At 36.8% G+C, this 22,775-nt stretch overlaps 1 long non-coding RNA gene across 2 annotated transcripts; it reads left to right on the top strand.

Annotated features, from left to right (window-relative positions):
* Positions 1–3,163: 3,163 nt before the first annotated feature.
* LOC106892228 lies at positions 3,164–19,322 on the top strand. 2 transcript variants are annotated; one of them, XR_001412832.1, is made up of 4 exons: positions 3,164–3,411; positions 4,520–4,697; positions 10,478–10,609; positions 18,702–19,322. It is a non-coding gene; the product is annotated as an uncharacterized LOC106892228 (long non-coding RNA). The 2 variants fall into 2 exon arrangements; XR_001412831.1 differs by lacking the exon at positions 3,164–3,411 and having other exon boundaries at positions 4,169–4,697.
* The last annotated feature ends 3,453 nt before the right edge of the window (positions 19,323–22,775 follow it).

The following is a 22,775-nucleotide window of genomic DNA, read 5'->3' as shown; positions in this document are numbered from 1 at the left end:
AATAAGAACCTCACACTAAAAACAAGAGAAGTTGGAATCTCCTTCCTCTTTGCTATTTGGCATTTCCTCTTGAGAGAAGCGGAGGAAGTATTTAAATATTTTATAACCTTCATTATTGGAACATACATCTCTTTATTACATTTTTGGAAGCATGTGTTCTATTTGAAATCAGTATGGATGTATAAATATTTTTAGGAGATGATTATTCTCTGTATGTAGGTGGAGAAGAACATCGAATTAGTGAGATCTTGCCTTCGTGAGTAACAGAGCAGCTGGCATTATCCCTCCTTTCCCTTCGCCTCCCTGGCCAAGGGAAAACACCTCTTATCCTCAACTTAAATTCCTAAAATAAAATAAGAAATGTTTTTGGCTTCCCTCTTTCTGTCTGCTTCTTCAGGTAATAAATTGCATCTGTGGTGTTTGCAATTCTTTCACCAGGCCATTGTGGACGTGTAGGCAAAGTGAAAAGGAATGGCAAGAAGCTATCACAGAAGTGAAGGAAGGTATGAGACACCTTTCAATCTACTTCCCTGCCTAAATGTCTGTCTGATTTGTTCTCAAAGACAGTTAGACGTGGAGACTCAAAATTGTTACCTAATCTTCTATACAATTCACATGTAAGCATCCAAGTTAAATGCTTAGCAGGAGGACCAGCTCCTCTATATCTAACATGTGAAGCATAGACCTCACCATCATAAAGATTAATTTTAAGTACAACTGCCAATCAGTGGCAGTTCAGTGGCCCATGGTCTTCCCCTTCTGTATTCAAACAGTGCTAGTGGAAATGAAAATGTCCACCGGTGGTGCTGATAAAAGAATATGCTGCCTAGTTCTGGTAAGTCATCAGCTTCTTTGAAAGGGTTCAAGTCCAAGAATGCTACTCAAGGATCAATATTTCGAAAAGACTTCAAAGACTTATTTGTCCCTTCTCTATACAGAGATGTGGCAAATGAGCAATGAACAGCAGCAGATACTATGGCTCTAGTTTATTCAGCTGAAGCCTTGAAATCTTTAAATCTCTTTTTTCTACTATTTCATAAATTTGTTTTTAGGCATTCAACAAAGTTCGAACTTCATATGGTTCAGACACCTAATCTGTTCACCTCTCCTGTGTACCGCCTTCCTGACTGCATGCTTTGTTTGCTTACAGTAAAAGAACCACATTTGATGGCACCTGAAAATCTGGCCCAATATCTACTCTAAGAAACCAGAAACGTAACAACTTCACCTTTTCAGAAAAGTATGAACTCTTTCTCTCATTGTCACTCATGGATAACAGAAAAGGACAATTTTTTAAATCTCACCACAAAAAAAGAAATTTTCATGATTCAGAAGAGGTATGAGACAGGATGAAAGTGAAAGCAGAATATAATCAAAGAGAAAAGGAATGTCAGCATTCTGTTGTGTTCAGCAAACTAATTTTACTAGAAGACTGTGACTACTGGAGTGAAGTATCCATGTTAGAACTGATCATGCTTGACAGCGTATTTTCTAATTGCTCATGTTATCACCTAATTCCAAATATTTGGATTTTCTTCTGAAGGCTAACTCAACATAATTCAGACAAGTTATAGTCATGAAACCTTCAAGACAGGTGAGTTCTTCATCCTGATTTGACAGACTGGAAACTACTTTGCTGTTTTCTTACTCATTTGCCATCAAAGGTTTACATTAAATATAAATTAAATTTAAAACTGGATTTAACCATTAGAGGAATGTGTAAAATTAATTTTTTGCTTTACTCATTCAGTTTGGTTTTAGAGAGATACTGACCAGCTTCATTAAGAAGGATGAATCTCAATTTTGAACAGGCTGTATGCATTGGAGTTTTGATACAAATTTTGCTTTTGCTCTTTATAAAAATAGGGACAATATACAAATTTTTAATCTAAAATAATGTTTAGAATTTTGAATGATGCTGTATCCATTGCTCTTTGAATTTCATGCTTGGGTAGTAGCCATGGCAATATGCAGATAGTGAACTGCTTTAATAAGCACTCTGAAGACTCTCTAACACTTGTGTGTGTGCCTATTCTCAGATAACGAACAATAAAACTGAGGGATTCAGGTTAAAGAACCATTTCAGACTTGCTTTGCTCTTCTTAGTAACTTACTGGGCAAATAACGTGGTCCACATCTTTTATACCTTCCCAACTTGTTTGCAGTAACTACTCTGGCTATACCTGCTGTCTCCCCTTTCCATTATGTGTTCTCCCAGGTCAAAAAAAAAAAAAAAAAAAAAAAAAAAAAATAACCAGCTGTTGATTATTGCAGTCAAGGTATTCAAGATTTGAATGAAGCTTCATTTTTATTTTGTGCTACTATAGAGAGGTTGGGTTTTGGGGTTGGTTTTTTTTAGGTATAATCTGAAAAAAAAAAAAAAAAAAAAAGAAACAAAAAACCCGAAACAGACAAAACATAAAAACCCAACTACAATACATAAAACTAATAAAAGTATGTTAATTGTACCTTTTTCATTTGTTTGCACGAAGCAGCATTTTGCCAAGCCTATTATTTGCATTTGTAATCGTAAGACATCTGGAGGTAAGGAACATGTCTTTTTCTATATTTGTACAGCTCTCAGCACAACAGGAATTAGACACTGATTAAACCCTAATGTCATATAACTACTTTATCATTGTCATCCGTACCAAACAAATACATTTGCTTGAAACTAAGCATGTTGAATGAGCAATAACATTTAATAAATCCCTGCCTTTTACTTCACTAGTAACAGGCATGTTAAAACAAAATTACACTGATGTAAATTGGGTATGATCCTATTATTTTAATGGAGTTAATCCACAATGATATAGACATTAACTGAGAACAAAAAAGTCCAGAATTCACAGGGAAAACAATAGAATAAATGGGGTTTAGATATACACATTATTTTGCCCAGGTTGCAAAACAGACTCGAGGCAATTCTCTAGAATATGAAGCTCACTGATAATATTGTACCACAATTTAGTTCAATTTTAGAATATTTACTGTCTTTCTGCAGATGCACATGTTAATTAAGTTGATTTTGGTGAATATATTATTTATAAACCCATAGTACTAAAAGGTCAAGAACTGCAAAGTCTTAATTTCTCGAGATTCTGATTCTGAACTACTTATCAGATTCGGCTACAAGAAAGCGCTGGCTGCTTGTGGGAGAAGTGTCACTTTCTGGTCATTTGAATCCAATTATGAAAGACGTACAAGTAGAACATTCCAAAATAGCATCGCTGTCACTATGACTGCATGTCACTTTTGTCTCCGTATCATTGGTTTTAGAAACATTACACAAAATGAATTGCATCAACCTTTTGTTTCTCTTCCTATTCTTTTTTAAGGTATCCTCGGAATTTCCTGATAGACTTGAGATGGAGCACTGAGTACAGAATTTCCTGAGTGTCCCACAGACACGTAAGTCATTTGGCTCATATGTGGGTGGTCTTTGACTTATTCAGCTAGCTCTGTTATAGACTCTCTAACACATCCAACCCAATTAGATAGATGCACAGTATGGTCTTTACAAAATATCATTCAACCATGTATCCTGCAACAAGCAATTACAAGTCATCTTCAGGGCATTGATTTATTTCTCATTGCCGTACCAATTTAATGACCTTGTGATTTATACTGATTATGGAAGTCTCTCCTTGGCAAGCAAAGTAATTATCCATCAATCTTAAATTCTTTAAGGGAAGAAAATGTTTATTTTCTGTCTACATAATAAGTTTTATGTCATTTTTAATGTCATGACTCCCACATGCACTGAAGATATATGTAGTGACTTCTAATGTCTCACAGAATATCAATTGGAAATGCAATTTGACAACAGGCTTAGCTTCTATTGTCTGAATATTTGGCATTATATAATGAAGACAGTTAAGTCCTCTGCTTGGAAATGCATACATTAACCTAGGATGAAACAATAGACAAATTCTGTGGTCCCGTCATGAGGCCCTACAGAAAATTCTCAGTGAGAAAAATAGGAGATTTTAAATATATATAAATATCAACTGTACAAGTAGAGGTTGAGGAGCAACAGGATGGATCATGCCTCAGCACAAAGGGGTGAGGCACATGACCTCTCACTGATCCCTTTGCTACAGTTTTTCTAGAACTGTTTGATTTACAGTAAGGATTCCAGCACTGTGTGTTAGTGTGTGAGTTTATTTTGAAAGGAAATAGGGTTTATTTGAGTGTAAATAGGAAACATCTAGATTGCATTGCATTATTTGCCAGACTAAAATCTTCTATGTGGTCTTCTGGAAAGTTTATATTATTTTGGATTTTTTACTTTTATTTTTTTTACTGTAGAACTTACAAAGTGAAAGGTTCTTAAAACCTGAAGACCCAGGAGAGACTAACATCCAAGGAAACTGAGTTTTACAGATGTACCAGTGCGTTCCCCAAACTTGGCCCTTTCTCAGCCCTGCACTACCTTACTGTTTATTTCTGTCTCTTTCATTATCTCCTCCTAGTCTTTGCAGATTGTTTGACATGTAACCTCTATTAATAACCTTAGAATTTTCAGACCCACAGCATAGCAGCTATGTAAGATGATGAAGTCCCTTCTACACATTCTGAGTTTGACGGGAAAGTTCACTATTCGCAAGAGTTAATATGGATGGAAGTTCAAGCTGGGTTCAGAAATGAAGATAGTGAGGTGTCAATGTGTCCAACATACAGCTTCAGTGCTACAGGTGAGACACTAGAATTATTCCTCTCCATACATTCAAGTTACTGGAAATGATAGAAGAAAACTCTTCCACTGCTCAGGAACAGTATACGTCAAGAGATCTTAGATTTTACAGCCAAGCCTCTGCACTTCACCTATGAATACCGCCTATTAATTGGGCATGGATATAGTTTTCCTACAATTCTGGAGTTACTTTCTTTCTGAGTCCTTAAAAAACTACTATAACAATTCAAAACCAAAATTTATCAGAAATAGAAACTTCACAGAGAACAAGATGCTGTGAAAATTTAACAAATAGGAAATGTCACCTTCTACAAATCAGGCGATACCACCAACTCAATGCAAAAGGACTGATTTAACTTTTCACATTTGACTTCTTGTGTTGAAGTGAAGAATGAAAATCTAGGCAATCTGTCCAAAAGATAGAGCTCAGAGGGTCATGATTAGTGTCACAGAGTCTAATTGGAGGCCTGTAACAAGGAGTCAGTACTAGGTCCAGTCCTGTTTCAATATATTCAAGCAAGTTTGCTGATGGCATAAAACTGGGAGGGGTGGCTGACACCCCAGAAGGCTGTGGCACCATTCGGTGAGACCTGGACAGGCTGGAGAGTTGGACGGAGAGAAACTCAATGAAGTTCAACAAAGGCAAGTATGGAGTCCTGTACCTGGGGAGGAATAACCCCCTGCACCAGTACAGGTTAAGGGCTGTCCGGCTGGAGAACAGCTCTGAGGAAAAGGAACTGGGAGTCCTGGTGGACAACAGGATGACCATGAGCCAGCAATATGCCCTTGTGGCCAAGAAGGCCCATGGCATCCTGGGGTGCATCAAGAAGAGTGTGACCAGCAGATCAAGGGAGGTCATCCTCCCCCTTTAGTCTGTCCTGGTGAGGCCCCATCTGGAGTACTGTGTCCAGTTCTGGGCTCCATAGTTCAAGAAGGACAGGGAACTGCTGTAGAGGGTACAGCAAAGGGCTACAGAGATGATTAGGGGCCTAGAACGTCTCTCTCATGAGGAAAGCCTGAGGGACTTGGGTATTTTTAGTCTGGAGAACAGAACACTGAGGGAGGGACCTGATCAATGCTTGAAGGGTGGGTATAAGAGGAAGGGGCCAGTCTTTTTTCAGTGGTGTCCAGTGACAGGACAAGAAGTAACTTGAATATAGGAAGTTTCATCTAAACACGAGGAGGAACTAATTTACTTTGAGGGTGATGGAGCACTGGAACAGGCAGCCCAGGTACAGCCAAGCCTCTGCACTTCACCTATGAATACCGCCTATTAATTGGGCATGGATATAGTTTTCCTACAATTCTGGAGTTACTTTCTTTCTGAGTCCTTAAAAAACTACTATAACAATTCAAAACCAAAATTTATCAGAAATAGAAACTTCACAGAGAACAAGATGCTGTGAAAATTTAACAAATAGGAAATGTCACCTTCTACAAATCAGGCGATACCACCAACTCAATGCAAAAGGACTGATTTAACTTTTCACATTTGACTTCTTGTGTTGAAGTGAAGAATGAAAATCTAGGCAATCTGTCCAAAAGATAGAGCTCAGAGGGTCATGATTAGTGTCACAGAGTCTAATTGGAGGCCTGTAACAAGGAGTCAGTACTAGGTCCAGTCCTGTTTCAATATATTCAAGCAAGTTTGCTGATGGCATAAAACTGGGAGGGGTGGCTGACACCCCAGAAGGCTGTGGCACCATTCGGTGAGACCTGGACAGGCTGGAGAGTTGGACGGAGAGAAACTCAATGAAGTTCAACAAAGGCAAGTATGGAGTCCTGTACCTGGGGAGGAATAACCCCCTGCACCAATACAGGTTAAGGGCTGACCTGCTGGAGAACAGCTCTGAGGAAAAGGAACTGGGAGTCCTGGTGGACAACAGGATGACCATGAGCCAGCAATATGCCCTTGTGGCCAAGAAGGCCCATGGCATCCTGGGGTGCATCAAGAAGAGTGTGACCAGCAGATCAAGGGAGGTCATCCTCCCCCTTTAGTCTGTCCTGGTGAGGCCCCATCTGGAGTACTGTGTCCAGTTCTGGGCTCCCTAGTTCAAGAAGGACAGGGAACTGCTGTAGAGGGTACAGCAAAGGGCTACAGAGATGATTAGGGGCCTAGAACGTCTCTCTCATGAGGAAAGCCTGAGGGACTTGGGTATTTTTAGTCTGGAGAACAGAACACTGAGGGAGGGACCTGATCAATGCTTGAAGGGTGGGTATAAGAGGAAGGGGCCAGTCTTTTTTCAGTGGTGTCCAGTGACAGGACAAGAAGTAACTTGAATATAGGAAGTTTCATCTAAACACGAGGAGGAACTAATTTACTTTGAGGGTGATGGAGCACTGGAACAGGCAGCCCAGGGGGGTGGTGGAGTCTCCATCTTTGGAGACATTCAAAACCTGCCTGGATATGTTGCTGTGCAACCTGCTCTGGGTGAACCTGCTCTGGCAGGCGGGTTGAACTAGATGATCTCCAGAGGTCCCTTTCAACCCCATATCCTTCTGCAATTCTGTGACAAGCCAACAAATATTCTCTCTCTGAAATCTGCAGTTACATGTTTTTCTTAAAGTCACCAGAAATTACATGTTACTTAATACTTTTTTAAATCTTGAAAAGGAAAATCTTACCACACCTTTTATTACAGACAAAACCTTTTTCTTCCAAAGAGCTTTAGGGTAGTACTTATTTTTCCTAAAAAAAAAAAAATTGTTCTTAACTAGGAATGAGACCAACCCAAAATTTCAAATTTAAACACTTCCTCCCATGCAAAATCACTTAGGTTGACCAGAAAACCATCCTGAATATTTTTTCTCACATTCTCAACACTACCAATTTCAAATACCTAAGCAACTCCAACGCAATGTGGAGTGGATTGCTTTCTACCCACACTACTTAAGGGCAGCCTCTTTTGGGGCAGATTGCCCACAGCCAGGGTACTGAGCTTTTGGACCTCACTTTCTTCTGGTTCTCACGTAGTGCTCTGTTGCCCTAATATATTATTGGTATTGTACACTTTTAAATTTCAGAGTGTCTGTAGTAATGTAATAGCCTCACTGCAACCTACCAGAGAGCTCAAAACTGAGGTGACAGAAAGGACCAAGGGAGGGGTATGAGAGTGCATTTGAGGGTGCTAAACATTCTGAGACAGTTTTTTAAAAGACTGCGTAGGTAGAGGAAGCTAATTTTGATGCCCTGATTTGATTCATCCTGCTTTTTGGGAGCACTCCAATTTCAGCTTTGGAATGATCCTAAGTAATCCAAGGAACTGAGTGGATGATGAGCGGACCCAGTGCTTGAGCCTGCTTCCTGGCCATCGTTAGCAGTTTAGATATGCCCTGTATAATGGGATTTAAACCACAGATAACATATATCTCAATTCAGCAATTTTCACTTCCTATTTATATCCTCAGCGTACACTGTGAAACTGTATCTAGCTCCAAGAAAAAACTGCAGTATTAAGAGCAACAGTTTTGAATCAAGCCCAAAAAAAGTATAGAACCAGATACTACAAGACAAAAATAAATGGGCTGAAACACAAAATTAGGAGCATTGCCAATCAGTTCCAATTTTATGGAATTAAATGTCATCAAACAAACTATGTAGAAATTTTGAGCGATTACTTTTGTTTTCCCATAAAATTTCTAGATTTTAGGCATTGCATTTAGTATTGGGGAATACATATGGAAAAATCAATATAAAACAGAGGATGTTGACAGATCACAAACCACTACGTTAATGGAGAACCTTATTAATTGGAGGTTTTGCTGTGGAGTTGGATGACTTCATTTAATGTTTGCCTCATTGGCCCAGTTTAAAAATGAAAACTTATATGGTTGTTTAACAAACTTGCATTTTAACACAACTAAATGCAAGATGATGCATGCAGAAGCTGCTATTGTTCACCTTATTCACAGAATGCATACAGATGTCTTTTCAATATTTGAGTCCATATATAAACACACCTGGAGTTATCATTACCCCAAATGTGGTGCTTTGCTAAGATACCTAATTTAATGCTGGCACTCATAATACAAAGACAACTGATTAGGATCAATGATGTGGTATCTCATCAGATTAGTGGATTACTGCATTTAATTTTAATAGTCACTTTGCAAATTAATTACAAATTAAAAAGAAACCTCAGGAATGATGTTACAGTTTAAGAATATGGCCTTCCATCACAGATTATAAAGGCACTACACTGAGAAGAGGAGAAAACGTCACCCTAGTTCATAAGTACTCCTAAGATCAAGACTGCTAATGTGGCAGATAAGATACTGATAAATTAACTCAGAAATTTTACTATTTCAATTATTTTTTGTCGCACACCTGTTCCTCTGCTTCAGGTTATTTCCCTGTAGCGGAGCCTGTAGAACACAATGTCTGCTATCGCCTCTGCAGTTTCAGTTCATAATTCAGAGTCTTATGTTAAAATCTACTTTGATGAGTTCCTCAAGCTAAAATGCCAGTTCAGACTAGACTGGCCAAGATGGGGATGCACATTGCAGTAACTGACACATAGTTGAGAGCAAAACCCTAAAAAATGGATCAGGGTGAGTCCCTGGCACTGGTAATAGCTTGAAGATCTCCAATCTGTCAGTTACTCTGGTCTGATCCTGAACATGTGTCACGGAGGCAGAAAGTAAGTAAAGGTGCTCTGTTGCAATACTCTAGAAAGAGCATTTCAAAAGCAAAGTCTATTGTAAGTCTGTGAAAATAACTACTAGGTAGACTGAAGGTAGATAGGAGTTACCCATTTTTGCATACAAGACAGCACAGTCTTCTTGAAAAACAAAAAAGTCATGTGAAGATTTCATTATGAAATTAATTTTTTTATAGATTCCAATTAGTTTTTACCCCTTTTAAATTAAATTCAGGCACATTTTGTAACAAAACACAAGATCCTTATGTTTAAAATATATATTAAAATATTTCAAACATATTTCTGCATTTTTCAGATCAGAATATTTGTGGAATATAATGTATTTTCAAATATTTTTAGACAATGTGAAAAGCAGTTATTTTCCAACTATTTTAATACATCTTTAACAGTCATTACATTCTAATATGAGACTTAAAATAATGAAATGTCTTCTAAGTGTGTGATTAGTGCATTATCAGAGTTTGGGGGATTGGGACATATCTCTAATTGTGAATTTCCACACCCTACAGATTTATAAAATTTCATAGACGCAGCTAATCTTCTATGTAACATGCATATAATCTATAAAATTTACAATACTGGTCTAATGATTTTTTATTAATTATTAAAATACATTCTAAACCTGAATTCCATCTTTAATACATACTGTACCTTTCTTGAAATACATTAATATAATGCAATTTATATTGCATTCCTGAAATTGTTCTTTCTGTATACATTTCTGCATTTGTAATCCTCCTTCAAAAATTATTTCCTACACCACTGAAAGTTACAAGTTCCTGATTTCAGGTAAGTTTCTCCAAAAACCTAGCAGATAACCATATTTGCAAGACTACCCAGCCTGCTTATCTTTCCACTTACCGACCTACCTGTTTCATTTTAGGTATTTCTAGGGACCTGGCACTTAATATCTAGAAGTATCTACTTACAAATACAATTTTTCAGGACATTTAATTTTACTATAAAACAAGTCTTTGCCCTGTAGGATTCTTTTACTTTTTCTGTGATTTGCTCAGACCTCCTGTATGGCACATAGACTTATTCAGATTCCCTCACCCTTTATCACAGCAGTACATCATACCCCAAGTACACAAGACCTAAAAATGGATTGTTTTTGTAGATGCACCAAAGAGAGAAAGGAAAACACAACGGAATTTAAAAACATGCTTGAGATCTGCACAGTGATTCACCAGTTATTTTTATACTGGAAACAGAATTGATCTGAAAGTTAAGTATGCCTCATAGATCACAGGTACGTGTTCTTTGCAAACATTCATGAGAACAGGAGAATAGGAGAAAAAATACTGGCATCCTAATCTATTATTTCCTCCATCCTTCATTTCTGCATTTTGTAGCATACAATCAAGTAGAATATAGGAGACAAGAAATCTGTGAGAAGAACTGTGACATGTTTTTCCTGTGGATCTTAGTTTTGGATTTGTGTGTGGTTTGTTGTTGTTTTTTTTTTTTAAATACTAATAACATTCCTACTATTGACTGCTCCAAACTATTTTATTATGAAGAATATAAGAAGGTTTGGTTATGTTGGAAATGTCAGGGCCTTTGGGAAGAAAACACAGAAAACAGATGTTTGTTGTTTAAGGTTACAATGTAATTAAACCAATGGGACTAATATTACTTATATGTCATTACTTAAGAAGCAGCTGTTCCTCCCACCTCTGGCTTCACTGATTTGATCATATACATTTTCCACCCCCATAACACTGTCTCCTTGTCAGCCTAAGTCTCCTCTTTCTAGTAAATTGGAAAGTAACGTTAACATAAATTTAAAGGAACCATCCTCAAACCTTTAATGAACAGAGGTTGCTAAAGGCATTATTGTTTACACTAGTAGGCAATATTGAGAATTCCTCTGCATTCCATTAGTTTTCCCTGATCAGAAATGTAGCCCATCTGACAATCAGAATTTAAAAAATTGTGCATAACAGGTTGATATTGTTTTACAAGAACTCACATCAGTTCCTTGAAAAAGTGAAATATAGCATTGGTAGAATCCAAGCTAAGTCACAGGTTAACAATTCTAGAAAATTTATGAGAAGGAAGTATGAAGTAATGCTATATATCAGAAGGACTGGACAATATAGAGCATTTATATAGGTGCCCGTAGCATCAGGGAAAGGGTAGTCCCCCATTAATGTTTACGCTTCTAGGACAAGGACAGTTTGAGGAGCATAAAGGCCACCAAACTGTGCCCAATTTATCATTTGCCAAGTACAGTTTCGTAACTTTCATGATCAGCAACATCTGATGGATGTAAATACTGCACTATAAGAGGTTTATATTTTCTTTATAATTTTTTTCTCCCTGTGAATTCCAGGACTTGTTTATACAGGGAAATTAATGTTGTGTAAGCTACAGTAGAATGGTTAAGCAGGCTCCTTTATTAATAAATCATTCTTAGATAATACTATGATACAAAAAGATTAAGCAACATCTGACTTTATGCGGGGAGTTAGTGTATTATTGCTGGCTCATAACTAATTCTGTTCTTGGCCTTCTGTGAATCAGTTTGCCTTTGTAGAGCAGCCCAAAGCCTATCCTACAGTTAAAAAAAATAATTAAGTGCCTCCTTATCCATTAAGCAGCTGTCATTTTTTAGTTGCCATGAGGTTCTGGATATGTGTTAACTGCCAGTACAGAGTCTGTTTAACCTCAATATAGGTCTCTAGAGAGGCTTACCAGTTATGATATCAACAAATATTTTCATTACCTTAAAACTTCAACCATATAATGAGATGAGTCGTCCTGCTTGAGTTTAAAAATGGGTTGAATAAAAGTTGTGAACCTTTGTGTCCTTCATTTTTTTGTGTACCATTACTGTACCCCTTCTTAGACATTTTCTGTTTCTCTGCATGTAGGATATTTTGTTTGCACTAATTTTTACCGTTTAAATCTGAACATCCCCCTATTTCTGCTCTTCTTGTACCTCAGTGCCATTATTGACTCCTGATCTACAAATAAGTAGCAAGATACTGTGTCCTAAAAATTGTCCTATAGTTAAAATTATCACATGCAATTAGCAAGTTAATCAATTCATCTACATACCTGACCAATCCAAGCATGGGATTTAGAAATTTTAGTTTAAAAATTAATTGAGCGTATAAAATTATTTTCTACAAATACTTGTGCCCTAGACCCTTCACCAGCTTCGTTGCTCAGTTGACTGGACCTCTTTTAGGCTTTTTCATGGCCATCTGTCTTCACAGACTCTGAACGGCTGGATAGGGGGGGACTTTCCAGTGAATGAATGAAGTGCAAGCCAGGTACTGTGCACTCCAGCATCCTTCACAGGAAGGTGGGGCCAAAATAATGGTCTTGAACTTTTTAGAACGTGTTTTAATTAGCGTTGGATGTACAAAGATCAGAGGAGGCATATTTGTCTTTATTTTCTGACCTCCATAAGTGCTGAGAAAGCTGTGGAGCACCATTTACTTTAAAGTTGTGTTTGAATTATATACTCAAAATATGAGATAATTCTTTACACAGGGGATACTACTATATCAGAAAATGTTACTCTCTGTGCTGGATATGGGGTAGTGGAGTTACAAGTGAGGTCAGAACCTGGTACTCAAATACAAATTTTCACAAGAAACTGCAGATAGTTCATATATAAATGGTTTGTATTTGCAAGTACAGTCTGTTCTTCCAACTCATTAGCTGATACTTTATGCTCTGCCAAATTGTCAATTGTAATACTCTAAAAAAATATAATCTTAAACAAATTGTAGAGAACAGTGACATTCGTAACAGTAGATTAACGCCAAGTATTTTAGTATCAGATGATGGATATAGACAGTTTGGGTTGAAGGAGGTAATGAGTCAGAAGATTTGAGGTTATCCATTTTTGTATTACTTTTTTTAGTTTTATTTAATTTCTAGTTTGCATTGATTTTAATAGCATAGGCAAGAGTATTTTCATTGGAGATTCTGCACTGTGTGAAATGCACTCTGGAGTTCCATTCAGGGAACTCCAATTTTTGCCATCAGCTTGAGGCACTTAACACAAGATTTGCAAAGATGCTGAGGGCCCTTGATTTCCCACAGTTTCAATGAAAGCATCAGGTTTCTGCATTTCTTTTGTACCTTTTTCAGATCAACAAGAAGCTGAGTATGTACCCTCATATCTTATTAAAGTAAAACTGAAAATACATTGCACCACTTGAAACGGGACTCTAAAAAAACCACTCAGCCACAGAGCTCTAGGCCTACCTCATGTCCTCATTAAATTGCAAAACAATCACTCATCTCAGCATTCATTTAGCTACTGAATCCTGGATTTTGATTTTGTTAAAAATTAAGAACATCCAACAGCAGCTTTGCAACCTTACACAAACATACATATTTTTGGTTCACGAGAAACAGTCTTTTGTAATACAGAACACTGGAGTGTTTGACTACCACAATTGACACGAGCCTGCTCTACAGGTACTTTGTAAGCATTTATATCAGTCTGTTAATGTTCATGCATGTATAGAGGCTTACCGTCCCATCAAAACACAATCAAACCACCTCAGCTGCAAAGGTCCACACAAGTTAATAAAACTACGTGTATTTACATTTGCTACAGATCTGGCCTAAGGATTTTTGTTGGTAAGGCCTGATGCAATGCCCACGGAAGTCAGTAAGGTGACCAGAAGAAAATAACCAGAATGTATAATTAGACAAAATACAAACTATATAGAGGGAGGAAAAAGATATTTTTCTTTCTTTGCATCAGAAAAACACTAGATGAGAGATACTCCCAGTTGTGTGAAAAGGTTTGGAGAAGTTTCTCTATTACTCACACCACTGAATCTCCCTTATTTGAGCTCCATCTGTAGAATCCTTCTCATGTAGACAATATAGGGTTTCATGTTTTCTTCAGTGACTTTTAAACCTTTGCATTTCTCTTGAAAGTAGAAGAGGAAAAGGTGATCTCAGGAGCCTGATTTTACCCTGTTTCTACCAAAGTGTGTTTTTTATTTGTGGAAAGGGGCAGAAATAGGAGGAGAATTGTTTTTAAATGAAAGAAAATGTATATTAGTATATATAATGAGCAACCTTTTACCTTTATCAGTAAAATTAAAAGTGTACTATTGAACATGTCCTGTGAAATCAGTGTAAGGAAAAATTTAGTCATGTTTCCCACAAGCACATTGGATATCCAAGACACTTGTCAAATTTACAATAGTTTAACTGCCATAAATCAGACCACACTTTTCAAGTCTTATACTGTAAACTACCTGTTTCTAAGTTAATAAGCCTATTGGAATAATGGATCTGTTTTTCATAAAAATTTCTCATATCTGAGGCAAAATACCTGACTGCTTGTTTATGTAGGGGATACAAACCACAGCAGGCAGTAAATCATGTAATATAATCAAGTAAGGAAGAAACAGTTATCGAAAGAGAAAATTCTATATTATATTTGTATTGCACTTATTTCATATTCATGCTATTGAAAAGCCTGAACAGTCACTGTATACATCCATACTATGGCATGTGAAATAACAGAAGTAAGGGAAAGGCAGTAACAAAAAGTTTAAAAGTTGTGATGGATAGGGAATATTTGGAAATCCTTCACTCAGTTCAAAGGAGTGACAGATACTGCCGTTGGGCACTACATAAGCTCCTCTCCCGAAGTCTAGCAGTGTAGCATCAATACAACTTACTAGAGCACCTGTACCATCATCACAGACCATACAATCCACAAACCTTGCCAAGTAGTAAAATAGCTTTGCAGATTCAAGGATTCAAAACAGAATAAAACTTTTGCTTAACATACCATCATATAAATGTTTCCAATTTAAGTTTGTCAATTTTTAGTGACAACAAATGAATGTAATTATTAACAGTACTGAGCCATCTTTCTTATGAGCTGAAAGTTGGTGATGATTTCTCCAAACATTAGCCAGTTACGTCTTGACACAGTCCTATGAGATACTATTATTATGTCTCTATATATGGAGAGACCATAATATGGTCTTAAGCATAAGCCATTTCTGCAAGTTCTCTGGGAGAGCTAAGAATAATAAATCAGCATAAGATTTTATTTTTCTTGGTGATTGGCTATTTAAAGAAAAATCTATGTTATAAATTGTAAAACAATTTAGGATCTTTGCTTGGCATATGGATTTAGTTTTCCACTTCATTTAAATTCTGATCAATTTTTAAATTCCTTTTTATTTTAAATTTAACCAAAGAGCTGCTTCTAGAAAATATATCACACAAAATATACTCATGTCCTCACAGTCTTTACAGTTCATAGTTGAGGAATAAATAGCTAAACCATACAATTATTTGAATTTCATTACACAGGAAAAGATGACAGACATGAGAATAGGTTACTGGAAAATCAAAGAATTTTTTGAAAAAATAAACCAGACCATATTAAATAAAGATACCAAAGAGAAAATGTGAAACCCTGAAGTAAAAATGATTTATGATGATTAGGAAAGTTATCATTTGAGTACCTTTAATAAGACACATAACTGAAAAGAAAATTATAAAGAAACAGAGGAAAATGGCTGAGATTAAATAATAGAATGCTACACTCCCAAAACGTGCAGGTGGAAATTAAAGAAATAACTACTTATTTTAAGCATCAGAGAATAGGTACTGGAATTACTGAGGGTGTGAAGAGACTATTTTCTACTGAGGGCATGAAGAGAATATTTTCTGAAAATGTTAAAGCAAGCTATTTTGTGACTATGAAAAAATCCTGCTGGTCCTGATTTCAAAGTGTAAAGAGAGCAGTTGCCTGTGAGGGTATACAGCTGGCAATCCCACATGATGCAAAATGAATCATGAAAAATGTGAATCTTTTGGGGGGAGGAGGAGGAATTTGTATAAAGTCACTGATTGTAGTAGGTTCTCTCCCCTCTCTCATACTTGGGAGCAGACAGGGAAGTGAAAAATGTAGTTATGTGATAACTCTTAGCTATTGAGTTCTACAGGCCAGGCAATCACTATTACTTAATGGTATGCTATGCTGAGCATTTCTAAAGAACAATTTAATAAGCAGCATATCCACAAGAAGAAATATAAACATAAACCTCCAGCCCCCAGTGGGCAAAGAGCAAGTGACCAAACCCAGACTCCACATGCGGAATTTTCTATGGCAGAAAGTGTAGCTCTGTCTAGTGCACAAACAGGACTGTGGCTCTCTTCTAAGTGATGGGATCCTTCTTTTCCTGTTTGTCACAGATTATTTTGTCACCTTTTGCCAATCTTATTTTGTAAATTTTCATTAATGGATGGAGGAAGGATGAATCAGAAGCTTCACACCATTTTAGAAATTAGGAAAATCTCAGATTATTGCCAGATATTCTACAGATTATTTTTTTGTGTATGATTTTGAAAGAGTTACCCTTTCTGTATTGTATTTTGCCACCTTTCAGGCAGAAACAATAGCTCTCTTACTTCATAGGTCTGCAGATGAAGAATGATTACGATGCTGTAACGATGAGAAGCTAATGTATACTCAAGATAGATGCTAACCCAAATGTCTTTGAGCATAAATTTATCACCTTCAGGGGGTTTCACGTGTGAAAGTCTTAGAAAATTGAAATATTAGATTATTTCATTTAAGAGAGCTATTTCAGGCATATATTATCCATGTGAAACAAATTCTTTGGTGACGGGGCTGCTGTTAGATGCTCTATTTTACACGTTTTATCTGTTGGGTTTTTGTTATTATTACTCAAGCTATCAAATTCATGATCTGTAGAAACAGCAAACAGTGCAATGGAAATTGTGACCCAAGGCACTGACAACAGAGAAACAAACTTTTCCAGATAATAAGTGTTATCAAAAGCTAAAGAAATTTGATAGAGAGAAGAAACAAACCTGAGCAAGTGTTTCACTTCTGCATGCAACAAAAATTACAGATATAAAATTATTAAGTGTACGTCTAAAAGTATGTAGTGCTGAAAAAGAAGACCAATGACTAAAAAACATTATTTTTCTGATTTTTGCAACATGGTTTTAAATGTTAATCTCCTCAAGATAAAAATACCATATTAATCATAAACTCTCTGACAAAACACACTCCTGCATTTCATATACTGCTCTTTACCCTTGTGACAAAATTTATTGCAACTTGAGTTGTGGCAATCTGAAGAATTTATGGAAACATGCTGTAGCTTCATTCAGTTTCATTTTTCAGGTTAACTAACAAACTCCAAAACCCTGGAATATTGTTTCAAACCCAGGTAACTCTGTGTACAGGAGCACTGGCACAACTGAAACTGAAGCAGAGGGTCAGGAATAAGTGCCTAGGAACAGAAACCTCTAAAATTGGCTGTCTGGCTTAAAAGAATAAAGAATCGTATCTGAGCGTGGAGCTAGGAAGGCTGTATTAAACAGAGATATTGAAAAAGCACTGTGATACTCATGCTCTAATACAATCTTTAAGTGGGCCTAAAATGCCAGCATAACTCACTCAACTGAAATAAAAAAAGAATCTCTGGCATGTTGCAGAAATACTGGGGAAAGAAAGAAAAAATTCCTTCTTTTATAAGGTCACCCACGAACATCTAGTATGGCTCTTAAAATCCCTTTCTTATGCATAGAAGTGAATAAACAAAAGAAAGAATGCCCTTCAGTTCTTCAATTCTTAGAATGTATTTGCCTTGAACATCACTCAGAGAGCAGAGATAATAGATTTCCCTCCCTTTTTTCTTTTTGTTTTGTTTGTGCGTGTGAAGGGACATCTGCGAAGTTATATTTATAGAACGAAATAATTCACTAGGGAATGAAACAAACTCTAGATATATATGCATGAACTGTACGTAGCAATGTGTGACCTGAAGTTACACTGACAAAATTAACTCAACTCTTCAGAAAGGATGATTTATTATTTGCTTTGTCTGGTTTGATTAGTCCACTCCACAATCTTTTAAAATATAAATACATAATGAAGAATTCTTGATGTACACGTAAGGGAATTGTGTATCCAGATTCTTTGAGCTTTACCAACATCATGGGAAGATGTGAAAGGTTTCTTTATTATCTCTAAAACTTTTGACAACCTTTGGTCAGTTGAAGTATCCTGACTTCTCATCCCTGCCATTTTATTCTCTCTTCTGTTGTCCTGGCGTAAGTGTTTAGTCATAGAATCATCTAGATTGGAAGGGACCTTAAGAGTCCAACCATTAATCTAACTCTGATAAAACCCCCACTAAACCATGTCCCTCAGCACCACATCTACCCAATACCCAATACTTGCCATAGGATTATATAGGCATTAAATTAATAGTTTAGATGTTAATGTTTTAGCAAGCAAACTATTTAAATGCCTGCATGACTTGAACACAACTGGGTTTCTTTTTTTTCCTGTGCAGCTGCTCAGTAAACCGAGAAAGAGAAACTGAAAGGAGAATATTCAACAGTCACCCAAAACCTCCATGTTTCTTTGATGACATGTGGAACTGATAACTGGACTGAGAGCAAAGCTGGGAATGCCTTAGGATGCAGGAAGTAGAAGATTCTTACACAGACCAGCTGAGCTAAGGAAGTGAACTTGAAATATAATCCTTGAAAAAAACCATTAAATTGCCCTAACAAGAATACGTAGTGTCCTGATTTGACTAAAGGTAACTAAACATTTATAGTTTCAGGGATTTAGGACGAAACCATTAGAACTGTTTTCCCTGTTGACACTGTGACTTGTGATACTTGCATGAGACCTCTCGTAATTTTTGACATGAAATCCCTTGACCCAGAATTATTACACTTTTTATTCTGTTCTTTTTAAAGCTCAAAGGCAACATGCAATATATTCAGGTTTTTTTTTTCCACAAATGGCATGTATGTGTGGTGTGCATGCCCCAACCAAGCAGCACAGTGTTACTAATCAGTGTTAGCAAATATCAATACTTATTAACGACTACATAATGGGACACATTCTTTCATTGAGCCCCTATATATCTTTAAGAAATCTTCCTAAAAGGAAGCTTAAATATTCTGCCACTACTTTTTTTGTTCTTATGTATATTTATAGAAAATAATAATGTGCTTTATGTAATTGTATAACAGATGTTTTTATAAAAACTACCTTCTACTCAATGTAAAGTTAAAATTAATATTGTCATTTTGTACTATAATTAATATGTGAAAGGATTAGCTGCTATGGTCTTGGATGCTACAGAAACCTCAGGTTATACTGATAATTACCACATGAACCTTCTGGGCATGAATAAGAACAGCTACGCTATACTGCTTTAAACTGCCCCTTAGAGAAGCTCATCTCTCTTCACTGACTACAGTAAGAAGTTAGGGAGATTTAGCCTAAACTATAATTAGCCCCTAAGTACCAAGGCAGCGACTTCCATCAACTTCAGTGGAATTTGAGTCAAATTTCTAGTCCATCCTCTGCTAATACAGGATAATTTGTGAAACTACCTCACAATAAAAATTCTGTTATATTGCTTGACTGATAGGAAGAGAAATTCATAGCCCCAATTAATAATTCTCCTTTAAAATTTGATTTTTATTATTAAATACTTAAATCTGCTACCCATAACTAATTCTGAAATGTTAATAAAATAATGTAAACTGCAAAGTAAAACAGAGACATAAAATGTGTTCATATCTGATTTTGGAGGGTGAAGACTGTTTGAGTACCCATAGTATCTGTATATAAAAGTATATAGTTATTATTTAAAAAAACTTGGCAAAATACCTACTCAGCCACAACGTAGTATTGAAACTAATGGGAAAATAGTAAAGTGATATTCTTTTTGAAACTTAAATAACTTTCTTGTTATACCTGAAATATAAGAAGGACATGGACCTATTGGAGAGAGTCCAGAGGAGGGCCACAAAGCCCTCTAATAGAGGGCTGGAGCACCTCTGCTATAAAGACAGGCTGAGAGAGCTGGGTTTGTTCAGCCTGGAGAAGGCTCCAGGGAGACCTTATCGCCCCTTCCAGTACCTAAAGGGGGCCTACAGGAAAGATGGGGAGGGACTCTTTATCAGGAGTGGAGTGATAGGATGAGGGGTAACAGTTTTAAACTGAAAGATTTAGATTAGATCTTAGGAAGAAATTCTTTACTTTGAGGGTGCTGGGGCACTGGAACAGACAAGTTGTGGATGCCCCATCCCTGGAGGTGTTCAAGGTTGAATTGGATGGGACTTTAAACAACTTGGTCTATTGGAAGGTGTCCCTCCCCATGGGAGGGGACTAATTCTCCTTTAAAATTTGATTTTTATTATTAAATACTTAAATCTGCTACCCATAACTAATTCTGAAATGTTAATAAAATAATGTAAACTGCAAAGTAAAACAGAGACATAAAATGTGTTCATATCTGATTTTGGAGGGTGAAGACTGTTTGAGTACCCATAGTATCTGTATATAAAAGTATATAGTTATTATTTAAAAAAACTTGGCAAAATACCTACTCAGCCACAACGTAGTATTGAAACTAATGGGAAAATAGTAAAGTGATATTCTTTTTGAAACTTAAATAACTTTCTTGTTATACCTGAAATATAAGAAGGACATGGACCTATTGGAGAGAGTCCAGAGGAGGGCCACAAAGCCCTCTAATAGAGGGCTGGAGCACCTCTGCTATAAAGACAGGCTGAGAGAGCTGGGTTTGTTCAGCCTGGAGAAGGCTCCAGGGAGACCTTATCGCCCCTTCCAGTACCTAAAGGGGGCCTACAGGAAAGATGGGGAGGGACTCTTTATCAGGAGTGGAGTGATAGGATGAGGGGTAACAGTTTTAAACTGAAAGATTTAGATTAGATCTTAGGAAGAAATTCTTTACTTTGAGGGTGCTGGGGCACTGGAACAGACAAGTTGTGGATGCCCCATCCCTGGAGGTGTTCAAGGTTGAATTGGATGGGACTTTAAACAACTTGGTCTATTGGAAGGTGTCCCTCCCCATGGGAGGGGACTGGAACTAGCTGATCTTTAAGGTCCCTTCCAACCTAAACCATTCTCTGAGTCTATGATTAGTCAAGAATATCAATACACAGAAGTAGATTAAAGAATAGTCTAAAATGTTTCATATAAAGCAAACAAATCAGTGAAACCATCTGAAATATGAAAAGGAAGTATTAAGAAATCTTGGGAAACTAAGTGAGATGAGAAATCAATATTGAACACAGACTGTCAAACAGAGAACATAGAGATTATGGTAGCAAAACACCTGAGCTGAATTCCAAGATAGAGCTTTTTACTAGACACGCTGTAAGACTCAAATAGGAGGCAGCAAGATCATCCTACAAGGACAGTTTTGAAGTCATGATTCCACAGCCTAAAAATAATCCTGGAGAAAATAACTACACAGAACAGGAATGAGCCGTTGACAATGCGGCAGGAAGAACCTGACCTGGCACTCATAATGGGAGAAACAGATGAAAAAAATGGGGCCTAAATGGGCAAATAATTGTTTAATGTGCTATTCAAATATAAATGCTCAGTCCTCAATGAACAGTTCCTATACAAAGCAAACAGAAAAAGCAATTTAGTTTAGTTTCCTTGGAAGAGATCTCATTTATCAGTCTTCAAACGCAGTGTATACTTACACCTCATGTTCTAAAAAAGGAAATATTTGGTTTGTGCCAATACTGTTTTGCTTCCTACTTTTTTCAATGGGGAAACTAATGCCAATTTTTGCATTGGCCTTCCAGGTCTGGCACAAAGCAGATATTTGAAATGGATGAGTACTTTCTCCTGAGCTAAATCCGAATGTTAATAGGAACAAAACAGGTTGGTTTTGGTTGCTAAACCACACACCCACTAGTTCTTCAACCCTGAGGGAGAAAGCCGGGTGAGAATACAATGTAAATTATTCAACCTTAATGGCTGATCCTCAGAACCTGTAGAAACTAGTCTTTTAACGTACCTTGGGGCAATGAAAGTCTGAAGAGTAAGCACAAGTGAAAAAGGACAATCAATAAGCAACATAGGACCTCCAATCAGACACCAGAAAAGTTTGTGCTTAACTCAAATGGGATCCTAATCCATAAAGATGGAGCATAAAATTAGCTGTCACTGAACCTTCCTTCCCTCTTCCCTCAGGATTCTCAAGTATTTTGCCTTTACACAGAATGTTTGAGTATTCCTCTTGTTTTCTACTTTTCAGGGACAGAAGGAGAAACACAAATGAGATACATTTTTATTACAGTTCTCATTCCTTACCCATATCTAAAGGTTTTCTTCTAGAATTTTATTTCTGTCCACTAAACGCAGAAAACAGCAGTGCCTCCTTTTAAGTAGTGATCAACAACTGCAACACTTTATACTGTGCAATGTTTGGGTATTTGCCAGCAAAATGTTTATTGTAATAAAAAATGCTGTCACCAAGGCGAATAAACCCATTTCTGATATTTTAGTGGGTAGGGGAAATTAAAAATATTTTAAGTTATGTGGAAATAATACTAATATAGATGAAAATTGAAAAAGC

Source organism: Calidris pugnax, unplaced genomic scaffold (genome assembly GCF_001431845.1).
Source record: "Calidris pugnax isolate Ruff unplaced genomic scaffold, ASM143184v1 scaffold177, whole genome shotgun sequence".
Classification (NCBI taxonomy): Eukaryota; Metazoa; Chordata; class Aves; order Charadriiformes; family Scolopacidae; genus Calidris; species Calidris pugnax.
Note: the sequence above shows the minus strand (reverse complement) of the source record. Positions and strands in the feature narration are given on the sequence as shown.